We start from the raw sequence: 8,266 nt of genomic DNA on the forward strand, positions 1-8,266 counted from the left end.
AGGCTGTCTCTAGATTTTACTCAAGACCAGTGGTTATCAAACTTGGCTACATGTTAATGCCAGCAGGGGTGCTTTTGAAAAATATCCAGGTCCAGATCCCACTCTAGAGATTATGACTTAATTGCTCTCAGGTGGGGCCATTGCAAACCACTGGTCTAGAGCTATATCAAAACACATATCCTACGAGAAAGACAAGCGCTTTGGTTCCAAAGTGAGCTGAGCAAGAATCCCAACTCTACTCTTTACCAGCTTCACCGTCTTCTGCAAGTCAATTAAAATCTCTGAGCCTCCATTTCCATAAAAATAAAAGTGTTAATAATTCTTACCTGATATGATTATTCTAAGGATTAGAGAAAACATGTTAGAAATTCCTAAAACAACAACAACAAAAAGAAATTCCTAGAAAATAATAGGCCCTTGATGAAATGGTGGGTATAAATATTATTAATGCCTCCCCAACGACCTGTTGCAGAGTGATATTTAACACTCTGCGGTTTAAGAATGTAAGGCAATGTTGCCTATGTGACAAAACCGTAGTGTTTTAAGGAAGAGGGTTGCTTTGTTTCTGCATGGGCCACCTCAGCCCAGTCATGTAAGAAAGTTGCTTGGCCGGCCAAATGTACACTTCTCTGAAAATTAACATTGTCCAGACTCTGACTTTTCATGGAGCAATACGCCCTTAATAAGTAACAACTGTGTCAGCAACTATAGACCAGGAGGTAGCTATTCTGCCACAAAACAACTGACATAGAACCCAGTAACTGCTCTTCAATAAGAATGCTGTGCCTACAGAACGCAGTGAGTAAAAAGGCACTTTGGGAACATCACATGCATCTGGGCCAGACGTCTATTACATTTTTCAGGCATATTTGTACATGAGGGAAAAACCATCATCATATATGAAAGACATTCCCATTCTTTTCTTTTTTTATGCCTGCAGCACCTGGTATTCCTAGATGGTCTCCCATCCAAGTACTAACCAGGCCCGACCTTGCTTAGCTTCCGAAATCAGATGAGATCGGGCACGTTCAGGGTGGCATGGCTGTAGACCATGCCCATTTTTTATTAGCAAAATAATACATCCATTTCCCAAATTCCATTCAAGAAACACTTCCTGGCTTTTTTCACTGTACTGGACCCTTTTCCCACCCAAAACTGGCACTAAATCTAAAATACAGTGATATGAAGCTGAGAGCTTGCAAAGTCTGGCCTTACTTAAGCCAAGTTGATGTATAAGAGAAACATGTTGTAGTTTTAGTCTGAACCACTAGAGAAGAGAAAATGGTGCATTTTCATCAGGATGATTATTTATTGACTTAATTTATGCTTGTGAAAATATTGATGAGCCTAGGTCCCTAATTTAAAATACAAGATGTGGGAAGAAATTCCAACGTGGGAATCAACAGGTTAAATTGAGACAAGCTCTTGCAAGACAAAAAATATCCTCATTAGGACCCTAATTCATGAATTGACCTATTGATTTTTCTCAGCTGTGAACATTAGCCAGTGTTTGGTCATTATACTCGACGGTAGGGGTTAAGCCCAGCCTACTACTTGTTCTTTCGTAATTAAAGTTTTATTGGAACACAGACACATTAATTTGTTCACATATCATTTGTGGCTGCTTTCATTCTACGACAGCAGAGTTTTATAGTTTCAAGATCACATAGCCTGGAAAGTTGAAAATATTTCCTATGTAGCTCTTTACCAAAAAGTTTGCTGAGCCCTGCTCCATAGAAACGGCATATCATTTCCACACCAAAAATATTTAAGACTAAACAAGATAGTTTAAGTAAAAATATGTTAAAATATATGGTTGAAGATTTATTCTTTATATGGCATACACAGAATAGCATAATGTGTTTATTATTTATTACATACCATTTGGGAAAAATTACTAAGTAAAATTACTTCATACCACTAAATATCTATTTTTATATGGATATTATGCTAACAGTAAAGATTTCATTTTAGTATTTATTAGTAATTACTAGGTGGTTAGTTATTTTCACCTATCAGGGCAACTTGGAAAGGAAATACAATTCATATTATTTCTGTCTTTTTTTTTCCCACAGATTAAACATAAAAGGAAATTAAAGTGGTGTGTTTAATTCAATTCAGCGCTTTCAAACAAGGATGAAATACTGTCAATTATATGCACTGCAGTTGTTTTAAAGCAAATTGAATCATAAAATATACTCAATTTAATTAAAGCATAAAAATAAAATGAGGTATCAATAGTAAAAGAGTGAGAAGAGCAGTATTGGCACAGTAATCTTCTTTATGCATCTAGATTTACAGCATCCAAAATTGTGTGGGTTTTAAACAGTCATTAATGGGAATCTGGTTAAAATAGAGCAACAAGGGAGGAGGGAAACAATTTAAATAAGTGAGATTTTTCTTTTTGCATTTAGCCATCTTCTAAAGAAGGAGGCTGTTAAAATTTTAAATCAAGTTTTAATCAAAGCTTAATGGTATAATATTTACTTGAAAACAACACCAGATGTTCTTGATCAAAACATCTTTCATAACGGCTAAAGCCAGGTCTGAGAAGTTATTTTATGAGATAATTGTTGGTCTGTGAATACAGCAGTAATTTCTTATTTACTCATAACACTAAAGCACACAGGTTTGAAGGCTGGCCGGGGGTTCTGCCAGCTGCTGTCTGCTTCTCATATTTCTCCTTGTGTGGTCCAAGCAAAATTTGGTGCTTGGAACACCAAACTTCAAAGTCCAAAATCAACAGATAAACCCAGGGATCAGTGCCCTGGGAGACTGACTCCCCTCTTTAAACCACAGGAAAAATTGCATTGATGAGATATAGGACATAGACAACAAACTGTGAGGTGCACAGGCACACAAAAACAAGAAAAGGAAGTCACGGAGCTTGGCTTCAGTGAAGAGTTAATTTCAGAAGACAATATTTGACAACTGTGGTAAGCAGAATCCTAAACTGACTACTCAAGCTTTCCTATCCTAATCTCTTGACCAGTAAATATGATATCATACTCACAATTATGCTATATTAAGTGGCAAAAAAGTTAAATTATTGCTGATTAATTCGCTTTGAGTTAATCAAAAGGGAGATTATCCAGATGAGCCTAGTTGAATCTCATGAACGCTTTAAAGGCAGAGTACTCTCTGGCTGGCGGCAGATGAGGAAGTCAGAGGGATCTGAAATGCTGGAAGGATTTGACAGTGCTGCTGCTGGCTTTGAAGATGGAGAGAGCCACAAGGAAAGACCAGAGAGCTATCTAGCCAACAGCCAGCAAGAAAGTGGGAACTTCAGTCCTACAGCCTCAGGAACTAAATCCTGCCAACAACCCGAATGATCTTGGCAATGGAGTCTTCCCTCAGACCCTCCAGATAACCCAATCCATACCACCCTTTCATTTCAGCCTAAGTAGCAAACCCAGTCAATCCTGCAAGCTGCTAAACTTAGGTTAATTTGTTAAGCAGCAAAAGAAAACTAATACAACCACCATCTCTTCCATTACTGAGGCCAGAATGACAGGACGTTTCCAAAGCATCTACTGACTTTTCTAATCAAGGCTCTGCTTGATCAAATTCCTATAACCCGCCCTGACATTCATCATGAAACTAACAATACTTCCTCTCTTGGGAAGAAAAGATGGAATTGAGAATCTATGAATATTAAGAAAGTTACATTGAGATCTGCAAGCACTTTTTCCAAAAAAAAAAAAAACAAATACTGCAACAGGTGGAACACGTAAGGCTCGTGAGTATCCTAGGAGACATCTCTCTCCACAAAAGTTGTACCAGTTTGCTGTTCCATGTTGCTACTATAGAGCAGAAGTGGACTTAACTATGAACCTGCTTCAAATGGGGTGATGAAATTCAGATTAAATAGTAACACTGACCATCACTTCTCCAACATGGGAGATAATAAAAAGCGATAAAAACAGCCCTACCCACCCCCCTAGAACCAGCCTCTATCAGTGAGCAGAATCCTCGGTGTCTACTTTGCTCTTAAAAGTAAAGGACTAGGAGAAGAAAAAAATAAAAAGTAAAGGACTAGAGGTCCCCCTCTCAGTGCCTTTACTCTGTCTTTCACTGTCCCTCTCAGTGTCTTTTCTTCTTCTCTGTCTCTTGCACTGTCCCTCTCACTCTCAGCCTCTGAGAGACCACACTCTGTCTGTGGAGTGTTACCCCTCTTCTAATAAACTCTCCTTTTGACTAACTTTGGCGTGTGTGTTGAATTCTTTCTTCACTCTCTGCCAAAGGACTCTCTTCTTCTCTCAGTATAGGGCTTGGTCTCCCCATCACTTGGGGAAATTTGCCCTGTCCTGCATCAACTTTTCATCACATTTTGAAATCTTGGACACTAAAGTAGCACCACTTCTTCCAGACTTATTTTTTCTTTGCCCTTTAGTTTTAAACTGAATGCCTGTATTCCTTGGAGGGATGAAGCCCCACTAACACACAAAAAGCATTTAAGAAAATTTGTTCCTGTTAGATGAAATATCAATGTAGTTCATCAGATTGCCCTCGAAATGTTGCTCCCCAAGAGTTGCAAAGATTTGGTGAAAATCTGAAGCTGATAAAGAAAACTTCAGGGAAGTTCGAATCCAGGGCCACATCCTCCTTAGTATGCTTCTGCTATGCCAGCCCAGCAGAGCTGCCACATCTGCCCTCATTCGAGATCAGACTTAAGCACTTGTGACTCTGAAACAATTGGAGGGAAGTCCCAATCTCCATCATCAGATATGGTCTGGTGCTACACTGGAAGTACACATGGTATGAATGATTTCACTGAGATGTGGCCTTTCTCTTCATCTCTCTCTCCTGTAGGGCTTCTTCGCAGTCTGGCTACAGAATTGATCAATATATCGTAGTCTCTGAATATAGCTTGATTTAACATTTTACTTCTCTTGCTGCCTCCCTACATTATAACTACAAAGTCCCTTAGTGATCTTTTGATAATAGTAAAATTGCATGTTTGAATAAAATATGTATGAATGAAAAAAAAAGTAAAAGACTAGAACTACTTAGATTTTTGAAAAAAAAAGAAAAAAGAAAAACAGTATCTCACCAGCAGGGGGCTAAAACTAGTGTTGGGTATATTCAAATGTAATTTACTATTCTTTGAGATAGAAACTTAAAGAGCAATAGAAAAACCCCTTGATGCCTTGGAACCTCTGTCTTAACGCTTACTTTTTTAAAAAATGAAAGAGAAATCCCAAATCTCGGTAGTTCCTAAAGCAGCATCTGTGAAACTGAGGAACCCCATGGGCACAGAATACGCTGTGCTTTTCAAGAAGTAATGTTCTCCCAGAAAGAGTTTCATCAGCAGACGCTCAAAGATACAGCTTGCAAGTCTTTCCAAGTTAGGCAGAAGGACCAGCCCTACACAAATGAGTTACCCTTTTGTCCCAGTCATCATTTTAACTTTATCGATGTTAATGTAGAATTTTAAAAAATTTTTTTCGTAAAACTGTTGAAAGATTTTCAAACTTAAGGCACAAACTTAGGTATCTCTAATATTCTAAGTGTGGCCTGCAAAGTCATTTAACCCCAAGGACCACCAACAGAGCTATCCACCCACCCTCATCAATATCCTGAGTCCCTCCAAAATACATGAGAGGAATCAAAAGGCAGAGCAAAGAAAAAGGAAAATAAAGCTGTGTTTACATAATTCCCTCTAATTTAGCGAGAGGAGAAGGTCCAACAAGTGACCTATTTTATTCTATTAGTCAATTTTGACAAAAATCATTGGTTTATTAATCCTGTGAAAACACCAAGGAAAGCACAGGAATTAATTCAACGATAAAACTTACTGAAGATTAATTTTGTCCCAAGCACTGTTCTAAGTGCTCTACATGTATTAGCTCATTTAATGTCCTACAACCTTGTGAAGCAGGTACTACTTTTATCCTGTTATGGATGAGAAAATCAAGGGTTAATTACTTACTCAAAGCTACACATTAGAACGTGCTGAAAACTGGAATAAGAGAAGAAAGGGATCATCCCCCCCCCAAAATTATCTGACAATAATATGGTTAGAGAGGGTTCTTCCCACAGTGATGTCTGAGCTGAGACCAGAAGGATGAGCAAGGATGCTTTAGGGGTCAGAGTGGAGTGTCTTAGCCCTCTGAGAAGGGTTTTTGCTTTCCCTGAGCCCGGAATATTTTATAAATAGACTCAAAAAGAAGAGAACAAGATTTTGACAGCCAAATTCCAAATAAGCCCAGTCATAGTTTATTTTTCCTATCTTAAAAACCCCCAGGGAAAGAGAAAGGGTTTGGCAAAGGCAGAGCAGGGCAGGATGGAGAGATTGAGAAAGTCTGAGAGGAAGGAAGCTCTTGTGGGCAAATCCAGCTACAGAGACTGAGGGGGAGCATGCCTGGGGTGTGGATGTGGATGTGAAGAAGACGACACAGATGAGTGAGCATAGCCCAAGTGAGTAGCCAGCCCAGAGGGGCCCAGCAAGAAGGAACTGAACTTCTGGAGTAGACAGCACACAGAGGTCTACACAAGCAGGCAGGCGCCAGACAGACCTGGCAACAAACTGCAGGAGTCTGGACTTGGCTGGGGCTCAGAAGCAAGACAATTCCCGAAGGGAAACGGGCAAAGAGAGCAGGGTTCCAACCCAAAGGGAGAAAACAAAGTCTTAGAAATGAGGTAGATGCTCAGTTTCTCCAAGGAATTCCAGAAGTAATACATGAGAAGTCCAAAGAGGATGGCATATCCAAGGAACCAGAAGTCTTTCAGTTTGGTAGACCAGAGAGGTCAAAAGAGAAAGGTAGAGTATGCAGCTAGAGGGCAGGTTTTAAAGTGTTTCATAAAGAAAACAAAAAAGTTGGGCATTCTTCTTATCAAACCGGGGGTGGTAAATCAACAGTATTTACTTGAATATAAACCCTCGGTTCACTAGAGCCACCTCAAGAGGCCCAGATTAAGAATTCTCTATATTCTAATTGGTTTAATGCAGTTATACCTGGAAATAGCTTTTATTCAGTCCCCTGCAAGCTTTTTCTTGTAAATGCTATTGGTACAGAATTACATTAACAACACGATAAGAAAAGATTTAGCAAGGTGGTTTCTGAGAGGTACATGAAGCTGGAAAGCATCACTTTCCCTCAGTAAGCCAATTTCCTAGACTTCCATCTATCACCTCATTGCCATGGCTAAAGACGTGAAAGGTTCCCCACACAGGAGTCATTGTCACCACAAAGCCCCTCCTAACACTTGCTTGCACTTCTAACAGAACACCTCATTTGGGTCTACTTCCCATCTTGGAGGCTGCTCAAGCTTCCACTAGGCTCCCTGGCCATGTGCATAAATTCTTGAGTCCAAAACCACACACAGAACTACAAGAGATTTCACTGAAGGCCAAGGAGACACTAGTCCCTTTCTCTTAAAGTTGTATCCCCTCTCCCCTCTCTTGAATATCTCATCCCCAAAACACTTTATCTGCAGTAAGAAAATCACTGGAGAACCTCCCCTGCTCCTGAAGGCCACCTTTCAAGCCAACCACCAGTGTATCTCATGGGCTTCCACCATAATAGGTCAAGTAACATGAGGACAAAATTTTACCTTTGAATCTTGGAAAAAATGTAAAAATGTTACCTCTCAATAAGGTATAACAACATACTCAAATGACCTGAGAGAATTCCACTCAAGAAGATTCAAAAATGAAGAGGGACTTAAATTTTTCCAGTATTCCCTTTGTTCTGGCACATCATCATTTCTCTTTAAAAGCAAGCATTTTTGTTAAACATTAATGCTATGAGATGGCAGTAATGAAGGAGGTGGCTTGGTGTTAAGAAATTTGGATTTGAAGCTTGATAGCTACAGATTTGTGACAACACTGGAATTAGTTTGTCATTCACCTAAAAGGCTGACACATCAGCCAGCAATAAATAAAAACATTGCAAGAGTAAATAAAGCAATGATCATGTCACGCAGTTATCATCTTTTCAAAAGTAAATCTAGCATCAACGAAAGGAATAATTGTTATTCTAATCCCTTAACAAGCTTTTTAAAAAAGCATCAGTTTATTACTCAATATCTTAACATCCTAGATGAGGATCTATGAAGGACTCAATGCTCTCAGGATAAACACACACAAACTTTCAAAGACACCCATGGAACCCCTTCACGAGCACAAAGTTTTATCCACAGTTAAGTTGATGACGGAACCACTTATTCCATGAAAATATTCATCCTGGTTTGATGTTCTCCCAGGCCTCTTATAATGATGAGGAGACAGTTTTTATTTTTTATTTTTCTACTTTGCCAAGGT

At 39.1% G+C, this 8,266-nt stretch overlaps 1 non-coding gene across 1 annotated transcript; it reads right to left on the reverse strand.

Moving 5' to 3' along the window:
- Positions 1–931: 931 nt before the first annotated feature.
- On the reverse strand, positions 932–1,050 carry LOC111741422. The gene has a single exon (XR_002780991.1). It is a non-coding gene; the product is annotated as a 5S ribosomal RNA (ribosomal RNA).
- Between the last annotated feature and the right edge of the window lie 7,216 nt (positions 1,051–8,266).

The sequence above is a fragment of the Pteropus vampyrus genome, unplaced genomic scaffold (genome assembly GCF_000151845.1).
Source record: "Pteropus vampyrus isolate Shadow unplaced genomic scaffold, Pvam_2.0 Scaffold77, whole genome shotgun sequence".
NCBI lineage: Eukaryota > Metazoa > Chordata > Mammalia > Chiroptera > Pteropodidae > Pteropus > Pteropus vampyrus.